Raw genomic sequence first — 10233 nt, 5'->3', positions numbered from 1 at the left:
CCCAGTTGATCAATTAGCTGGGGCAGTAGGTGTGGGAAAAACCCATTTTTTGTTTCATTATGGACTCATGAATTCTTTTTTTAAAAATCATTGTATTACAATACATTACCACCATTTTTTTTCATACTCAGATTATCCCAAATTTTGCCAGTGAAAGACTCTTCCATCAGCTTCCATATCCATTTGACATGTTCCCATTAATTTCAAATACTTCCTTACTTTCAGGCACCAAAATATTCCCAGACTCACCTCTTATTTTCTGTATCTCAGTCCTGGAAGTACCCATTTTTCAAATGAGCCCTGGTCCCTTTCATTAGATATTTAGAGATCCACTTTTCTTTATGAAACCATTTAACTCAAGCTATTTAAGCCCAGTTTCTAGAAGCAATTTGCTACTGGGCCACTTCATTGTTGACACGTAATTTCAAAATGGTATTGATTTGAAACTCAAACACTAATTGAATTGCTTTAAAAGGAGTGATTGAAGCTCTCAAATTTTTCCAATTTGTGCCTCAGAGTTTAGCAGACAAAAATATTTGGTGTAAAAGTAAAATTTGTTTAATTACCTGAGAAGACATTATAAGTAGTTTATATCTCTACTTATGTGCTTTTGAAATTTAAGCCATAATGTGCATTATATAAATATGGTATTTTGCTAGCCTGTAAGTTTTCTTTCCCCCAAATACCTCTAGTATGTCATCAGTCAAACTGTGCTCAGATTATCTTATTAGCTTAGTACACTTTCCCAAGCCAGGAGTGGGCAAACTTTTTGGTAAAGGATCAGACAATAAACATTTTAGGATTTGTGGGCCTTTCGATCTCTGTTGCAACTGCTCAAGTCTGCCATTGTAGCTCAAAATCAACCATAGACAGTATGTGTGGTTATGTTCCCTATAAAACTTTATTTGCAAAGACTGATATTGGGTCGTAGTTTGCCAACTTGTACTCTACACAAAACAAAAGTAACAACAACAATAATTATAACTATTACTTTTACATTATTATTATTACTATAATAAAATTTGGTAATAGTCCTAGAGCCAAGACATTCAGTTTTCAGGTTTTTTTCCTATTTCCTTCTAATCTTCAGCCTACCCATGTTTGTTTGTTTGGTTGTTTGTTTTTTACAGAACAGTGATTTTTCTACATATATACATAGTTTTCTTCAGCTTTTTTTCATTTCATTTTTTAACTAAAATATTTTCCCTTCTTGTGGCAGGTACTCTTTACTCCTCCCCATATTGCATCTACCCTCTCTGAGTTCATCTGCAGTCATAGCAGACAGTTCCTTTATATGTTGACAGCTTCCCACCTCAGTCCTCTGCATCTCTCTGCTTTTATGCCTGAAGGCTCTCCCAAGCTTCATGGGAGAGCAAAAGTGTTATGAATTCTACCCTCCCAAAGGCAACCCTCAAGCATTGCAATTCCATAATTGCACCTCTATGGAATACCAGAATAAATATGAAAATTCACCTAAATACAAGGTAAATGTACAAAGGTCAGTAATGTTGTAAACAATTCAAGCGTTCACAAAATATAATGGAAGAAAAAAATATATATCCTTAATTCAGAATTGCAACAAAGAAGATATGAATCCTGAAATAATCTTAACCCAAAATATATGGCTTCTATACCAAGATAATCTAAAAATTTTTCTGAGAGACATTTTAGAAGACTAAGTTATGGAAAGTTAACCAAAATTAATGGAAAATTTAAATATGATAAGGGCTTAATATGCCCATAAATATATTTGCCAAATTCAAAGCTCATCAAAATTTCTTTATATTTTTGTAACTTTATAAAATTAAACTGAAGTACGCATACATACTTATGTGTATATTATCATTATCTAGGAGAGGATTTTTATACATCTAAAGATAATAAAGCACTAAAATCAATAAAAATGCACAAATATGTAAAACATATACATAAAATTTTATAATCAAAATTGGAACCCCAAAAAAACTGGAGAAAATATGCCACAAATATACTTGAGAGAAATTGTGAAAATGCCAGTAAAGACGGGCCTTGAAGGACAGAGAAGCTGGATAAAGGTAAAGGACATAGGAGCTCATACAAAACGAAGTCAGCATTTGAATCATCAATCATCTCTTTTGCTGTAACACACAAATTGAAAAATAATCTTGTGTTTGTCTAATTCAACTAGTAAGTGAATAAAAAACGACACAGTCACATTCACACATGCATTAGCAGTACTTTTTTGGTATAAAAAAACGAAATATTGGCACTCATAACTTGATAACATTTTCCATGCCTCTCCCACTTCTCCATTCCTGTCCACCTTTCCCCCTTCTCTATTGAATGTGCCATTTCCTACACAGGTGCATTACCGAGGATGCCAAGTGTAAGTCCACAGATGTTGCAGGAGAAAAACAAGAAATAAAAATAAAAGCTTACCACTTTTCAAAAACATAAAGATGTACTATTTTAAGTGGATAAGGTCATGGGCATTGGACCACACATTTAATTTATTAGGATTTATTTTTACAGCACCTCGTAATGCTGGGTAAGTTTTTACTTTTGCCAACAGTTGAGAAATATTCGTGTATTTGATTAGATGTATCAGTGGAGGTGATTAAGGAAAGTCTTGCACATGTGCAGCTGATCAGTCTTTGAGAAGACAAGCACCCTGAACGGTGGAGCTCTTTGTTTGCTGGGTAGGTGGAAAAGAGAAGGGGGCAGAACAGACTCCACTGTGTTCTCAGAGACCCTCTAGGAGAAAGAGTTATAGGGATTTGTGGTGACTTGTTTTATTTATGTAAGAAAGAGATGATTTTGATTCAGCTTCCCATGTCCATCTGATTCCCACTTCCATTTAGTATGTGTGGGTCTTTTGTGACCCTGTGTTTGTCATTGTGTGTTATATTTACCAAAATCTTCATAGGGATGCATTTCATCAAAGCATCTTTTCAGTCACTCTGAAATGTACATGAAGTAAATTAGGTAATCGTTTCCATTCTCTTGGACTAGCTCTCCTGCCACAGGAATGACCAACGGTCAGCATTCACTGATCATTATGGAAATTATGGGTACTGGAAAAATTAGGGTGGAAACTGGTTAATTAAGGGTACTGGACACATTTTTTTTTTTGTCCACTTGTAATTATGTTTCACTTTGCCATCTATGTGGGATTCATTGTCCTCCTCACCCTCACAGTATCTGGGTCCCTCTTTCCTCTTGTAGATACTGGGCACCAGCCCCAAGAAGATAGATAGACAGGGGCAGGGGCTCAGAGTGCTGCTCGATGAGACCCAGAAGGCAACTATAACGGTCTTCCTCATACTGTGTGAAGGCAGCCGGCAGCACCAGCTCCTCATACAGCGCTTTCACCCAGGGCCCTTTCGGCCTTCTTCTGCCCATAATTCCCCTGCAGGATCTGGCGCTGTTCCAGAGAGGCCCATTGCAGACACTGAGCCACCAACCAGCTGCACTTGTCTTGGATGTCAGTGCCAACCTTGCCCGTCACATTGAGGTCCCCCAAAAGATCAAGGGAATCATCCAGAATCTGAAAGAACTCTCCCATCTCCAGCAGGATCTTCTTGGCATTGACATGCTCCTTCTCCCCATCAATGCCCACCATATATATGGCAGCAGCTACAGGAAGGTAGAAGGAGTAGAAAACTGTCTTGTACTTGACAACAGATTTGTACCTCTTTCCAGTGAATCTGCTGAGATCCACATTGCGCTAAGGGGCTGTGATGAGGCCCAGCGTCTGCTCAATCTCAGCCTGATAGGAAATCTGCAGGAACAGGTTAATCAGGTTCAGCAGACAGTAGATACACGCTTGCAGCAGCATGGCCTCATCAGTGGCATCCACACCTATTCCTGGCTTCCAATACCAGCAGAGCTGTCCCCGTCGGGTGAGGGATGAATCCATGATGTCATCTGACACCAGGAAAAAAGCTTGGAGCAGTTCCATACTCCAGCCCACAGTCAGGGCCCACTGGAGACTATCAGCATCCTGCTTCTTTGGCTCCTCCAGCTCCTGGAACACTACCAGCACCATCAAACCCCAGTTGTACTCACCTCCAGTGACACTGTACTCCAGGATCTCCCTGAGCCAGGCCATAGCATCTCCTGTCTCTGGGTGCCCCTTCTCATCCTCGGTCAGCACCTTGAGAATCTGGGAGAAGTGCTGAATGAAACTCTGCTTTTCTTGGGCATAAACATCAGATTTCTTGTCTCCATTCATTCTGAGGGAGGAGCAAAGTGCTCTGTTCCTGGATGCTGGTTCTTGCTTGGTCCATATATTTATTCTTGAGAAGAAATACCAAGATCTTTCTGGGAATAAAAACAAACAAATAACTATTAATAACTATGTCATGACTAATTGTTGTAAGTTAGAAACTGTCTGGGCTAGAAAGTAAAACTGATTACAGAGGGACCATAAGTGTAAGTGGCATTCCAGTAGCTGATTCAGTTGACAGTTAATTCTACTGCCACAAATGGAAATGCATTTCCCCCAAATAAATGACTAATTGAATTTATGCCAAATAGATTTCATTCCAAGCAACTGTGAAACAAATGCATTTTGATTCTTTCAATAGTTCAATAGAATTTTTTCTTGATTGCTGTTCTAGTTTGCTAATGCTGCCAGTATGCAAAACACCAGAGACGGATTGGCTTTTATAAAGGGGATTTATTTGGTTACACAGTTATAGTCTTAAGGCCATAAAGTGTCCAAGATAACACATCAGCAATCAGGTACCTTCACTGGAGGATGGCCAATGGTGTCCAGAAAGCCTCTGTTAGCTGGGAAGGCACGTGGCTGGCATCTGCTCCAAAGTTCTGGTTTCAAAATGGCTTTCTCCCAGGACGTTCCTCTCTAGGCTGCAGTTCTGCAAAAATGGCACTCTCAGTTGCTCTTGGGGCATTTGTCCTCTCTTAGCTTCTCCAAAGCAAAAGTCAGCTTTCAACAGCCATCTTCAAACTGTCTCTCATCTGCAGCTCCTCTGTCAGCTCCTGGGTGTCCTTCAAAGTGTCCCTCTTGGCTGTAGCAAGCTCTCTCCTTCTGTTTGAGCTTATGTAGTGCTTAATGAGTGGGGCCACACCTCCATGGTTATTATCCAATCAGAGTCATCAACCACAGTTGGGTGGGGCACATCTCCATGGAAATACTCAAAGAATTACAATCTAATTAACACTGATAGGTCTGCCCACACAAGATTACATCAAAGATAATGGCATTTGGGGGGGACATAATACATTCAAACTGGCACAGTTGCAGAGGGAAATAATTCATTTCTTTGTGCATAAGGAACAATTCATTTCTTTGTGCATAAGGTGGGAGCTAAGTTTTCTTTTTTTGTTGTTTTTTTTGTTTTGTTTTATGTTCCTCTCATCCCTTCATAATCATTAAAGTTGCATAGAAATATAAAAGGAGTAGAAATACTTGCTTTGAACACTTGGATAATATGGAGAGGTCACAGAATTTCCATTCCTAAAGATGTTTAAAAGTAAAACACCCATCTGGCCTAGATGATATTGCTCATAATGATAGATATTGTATTCTATTCATCCTGAAATGCTCCAGTAATTACTACAGTGCCAGACACATGATAGAAGCTTAATAAACATTTTTTGAATGCAGGATACTGAATTCTAGAGACAGGGAATTGGATCAAATGATGCCTGGAATTCTCTTCCATTCCTACAATTTTAAAGTAGAGGTAAGGAATTAAATTTCCACATTCATTAAGGCAGAAAATTGTGGAGTAAAAAATGAATTTATGACTTTTTTTTTAATTGCCTGATTGGAATCACCCTGTTTATCACATAAAAACTCACACATGTGGTCCATTTTGGTTGGTAAACTTTCTGACTGATGAGAATCATTTTAATTTTGTTTCAGATACCTTTACAATATCAGCATCCCTGAATTTTTGGTTAAAGTTGTCAGGGACTGTCTATAAATATGTCTGTGGAATATAAGGGAAATATTTTCCTTTGCATTGTGAAAAACAATGGACATCATTCTAATGCTTGCATTCATTATTGAAGTAAGGTATTGCTGAAAGGAAAAACATTAAGCAACTGCTTTGATCAAAACTGGCATTTGTTGCATGAATCATGGAGCAAACTCAACAATAGTTTCTTTTGATTTATTCATTGCAGATGTGCATAGCATTAAACTTCTTATTCAGAACAGCAATTTTATTGCAATTTGGGTGCAGTCATTTTTGCAGTATAATAGTGCACTCTGCAGGATTTCATTTCTAAATGTAAGATTTGCTAATTATGCCTTTGAGAGAAACAGGGAAAGATGGGAGAAGACAGAGAAGGAGAAAGAAAGGAAGGAAATGATAAAGAAAGAAAGAGAGGGAGGCTGAGGAAAAGAAAGCACAATCAGAAAGGATTTATGGAATGGTGGGAAAAAAGACCTGAATTGTCTTCCTATATTGTCAAGCCCAGTTCACTGGGATAGGAAATGCTCAGTTTGGGGGGTAGAAAAAATAGAGTTCATTTGACTGCAAAATATTCTGTGTTATATATCCTGGGAGCATGAATTGGGCAGGGTACAGTTCCATCCTATAAGAAGAAAATCACAGATGACTTTTACTTGTGCCTGTATGTTATCCAAAAAGAGTTAAATATGGTTCCGTGCAGAGATTTCAAATACCTTTCATAGTGTGTAACTTTGATCACTTGGTCCTTCCTGCCATGAATACAGGAAAAAGGCTGTAGTAGCACAAGAGCTATGCTTTGCCATTGCTTGATATGGTAAAGAGAGTAATGACTTGGCAGTCAGAAGATCCACGTTCAAGTTACAATCCTAAAACTTTGTTGTGTTAAAACACCATGCCTTGGAACAGTGTCTCACACTCAGTAAATATCTGTTAGAATAACAACTTGCTCAATATGCAGTGCTGAGGTACCCTGATTTTGAACGGCACAGTCAAGTTTGCAGCATGCTTTCCCATCATCACTCTCACCGAGTCGTGACAGCACTGTGGACAAGGAGGTACTAATAGCACAGTGGAGTGGAGAAAGAACCAAGGAGGTGGTCATATAGATCTGGATTGTAATTCTGGCTTCTCTAACTTAGTTTCCTCATTTTTAAAGTGGTTAGAGTAGTTCACTTGAATAATGACCCTCCAGTGAGTACAATAATGCTCATGTTGCAATGTAGCATTGCTGCCCCTCTGATCATGACTGGCCCTGGGACTTACCATGACCAATAGAATGCAGCAGAAGTAATTTTTATGACTCCGGAGGTGAAGGGTTCAGATTCCTTTCAGCTTCTACTTTCACTCTTCTGGAATCCTGAGACTGCCATGCTGGGAAGAAGGCCAGACTAGTAGACTGGACTGGTAGAGGTTGAGAGGCCATGGGTGGAGAAATGAAGAAACTTAGTCAGCCCCAACTGCCAGATATGTGATGATGGAGGCCCTCTTGCAAACTCCAGCCCCAGTTGAGTCATCAGATGAGAACAACCACATAAGTGAGGCCAGCTGAGACCGACAGAAGAACCACTAGATTGCCAGTCTACAGAACCATGAGAAATAAGTTGTCACTGTTTTATACCACTAAGTTTTAGAATGTTTTGTTACACAGTAGCAGACAACTGATACATAGAAAATGCCTATATTGTAGATTGTAAATAAATAAATAAATATTGTATATAAATAAGTTAATATATCATGTAAAATGCCAAAACATAAAGAACTCAGTGAAGGGGGAGTAGTATTACCAGCTTCCTTTTACATATGTGAAATATCTGGCTTACCATTATTAAGTGACTTATGCAAGGTCACCCAGCTTGTGAGAACACTGGGAAGATACTTATCTGTAGAATGGAGCAGTAATTATAACTGCCTAACAGCGTTGTTATGAGATTACTGGAGATGATGCCTGTATATAAATTAGCACAGTGACTGGGGCATAGTAAGCACTTAAATAAAGTGATATCTAAAGATTTTAGAGAAAGTTTCCATTTTGAAATACCAAAGAAGTTTTTAACTCTTTCTTTAGCAAATGTTTCTGCTGAACAGAGATCTGTGAGTCTGGAAGCCAGTCTAGTGTTTCAGTCCAGTCAAGGACTTAGACAAGACTGGGAGCACAGGATGGCTTGCAATTAGAAGTTCACACCACAAGGAGGTGAATTTAGGCAATCATAGACAGCACCCAGGTGGCCCAGCAGACAGGCATAGGCAGATGTGGTTTTCTCAAGTACAAAGAATTAGGGATTGGGGTTGAAGCAGGTAAAGGCAACAGATGAAGAAATGAGTTTAAACTAAAAAGATGAGTGTGGTGGTTTGGAGCTGTATGTACTCCCAGAAAATACGTTCTTAAACTTAATCCATTCCTGTGGGTATGAACCCATTGTAAGTAGGACTATTTGATGAGTTTATTTCAGTTAAGGTGTGGCCCACTTCAATCAAGATGGTTCTTAATCCTATTACTGGAGTCCATTATAAGTGGAATGGGATTCAGACAGAGAGAAAGCCACAGAGAGCAGAAGCTGAAGGTCAAGGGAACCTGGAAGAGAAGGGAGAGGCCAGGAGAGGCCTCCATTTACATCGCCATGTGACAGAGGAGCTCAGGACTGAGGATCACTGACACTTGGGAAGAAAGCATCACCCTGATGATGCCTTGATTTGGAATTTTTTCCTAGCCTCAAAACTGTGAGCCATTAAATCCCTATTGTTTAAGCCAACCCATTGCGTTGATATTTGCTTGAACAACCAAGGAAACTAAAGTAATGGGAATTTTCACCCAGTGAGTTACCAACAGTCCATCTGAAAGTACAACAAGGGCTGTTGGCTCTATGCCTTCTCTTCCATCATAATTGTGGGCATGTGCTGCTAAGAGTTAGTCAATGTTGTAGTCCTGTGTTAGTCCAGGCTGTCTAAGAAGCAGGTGCCAAGATAGGATTAAATTGCAAGGATTTTATTAGGGGAAATACCTGTATGAGAGAAAGGCGAAGGATACAGAGAAGGCTGGGAGAGCCATCAAACAGTGTTGCAAGTCTGACACCAAGTGAAGTAGAGAGGGAGAGGTAGTTGGGTAGAAGCATCTTAGGTCACCATTAGACCTAAGGAATGTTTGACAAGGTCTTCAAGAATCCTCAAGCCACAGTTGTCCATCAGAGAAGCTCTTTGTCTCCCAGGAATGGGTCTGCCTTAGTATCCCTGCCAAGCTCAGTCACTGGCTAGAAGCAGACCATGGGGAAACATGGTCTGAGCACAAACACAGTGATAGATTTCAAAGCACAGCAGCTTGGGCCCTCATTCAGTTATGCCTTCCACAAGTGGTGGTCTGCAAGGCACATTCTCATGGCCACCATCAGCCCATTAGAGTAAAACTGGGTGGAAACAGGTGCTATGTTCGTCAGGAAGTTATTGATATTCTGGAAAAGTTACTAGCGCGTTTCAATTGTAAATATAAGGATGATAAACAAGTGACACAGCCAATCCAAGACCTGTTCTTAATCTCACTAAGGGAAAGAAGGTATCAGGGACTAGAAGAGGTTTGTCTCTGTTCTGAGATATTGGTTTTATTTCAAGTGATATCTCTTTTTGCACAATTGATAGACAAAGATCTGTCCAGGGTTGGTTGAGCAGAGTGTTAAAAAGATATCAGTAAAATTTAAATAGATTCTCTGACATCTCTGCTAGTAAGAATAGCTGCTGCTTCACAGAGAGAGGTGAGAAGAGGCTGAATGCATGTCTGAAATCAAAGAATCTTTATCATCACCCATATTTCAAAGAATACTATTTCATTATGATATGTTTGGGAATTTATATCTCTGAAAGTAATCAAAGAGTTACAGAGTTTCTCACATGAAATTATATAGTATTTTAAAATTGACAACACAAACCCATTTGCAATGTAATTCATCAAGCAAGTATACTGATTTCTAGAGTATTCTATCCAAATATTTCTACCAAGTTAGGCATTCATTCCTAAAATATTCATCAAGAATGTAATAGGTGTTCTGTATCTTTATTTAGCTATAAGGTGGAATAGGAAGACCAAACCAGAGTCCATCTCCACAGGAAATTTCCAATATTACTGAAGTTCCTTGAGGGCAGAGAAAATGTTTTTCATCTCTAGAACAACCACATACTGTTGTGCAGATGGTTAACTGCTCAAAGGCACCCAGAAAAGGAAATGAATGGAGGTCTGAAATCACCCATGCTCTGCTTATCAAGTTGCACAACCTGACACAGAGAAAAGCTTTGTCTTCCTAGAGAAAAATGTAGATTATAC

The 10233-nt window shown here is 39.2% G+C and overlaps 1 pseudogene; it reads right to left on the bottom strand.

Moving 5' to 3' along the window:
* Positions 1 to 3171: 3171 nt before the first annotated feature.
* On the bottom strand, positions 3172 to 4219 carry LOC119514734 (annotated as a pseudogene).
* Positions 4220 to 10233: the final 6014 nt, after the last annotated feature.

Source organism: Choloepus didactylus, chromosome 18 (genome assembly GCF_015220235.1).
Source record: "Choloepus didactylus isolate mChoDid1 chromosome 18, mChoDid1.pri, whole genome shotgun sequence".
Classification (NCBI taxonomy): Eukaryota; Metazoa; Chordata; class Mammalia; order Pilosa; family Megalonychidae; genus Choloepus; species Choloepus didactylus.
This window is presented reverse-complemented; position numbering and strand designations above follow the sequence as displayed.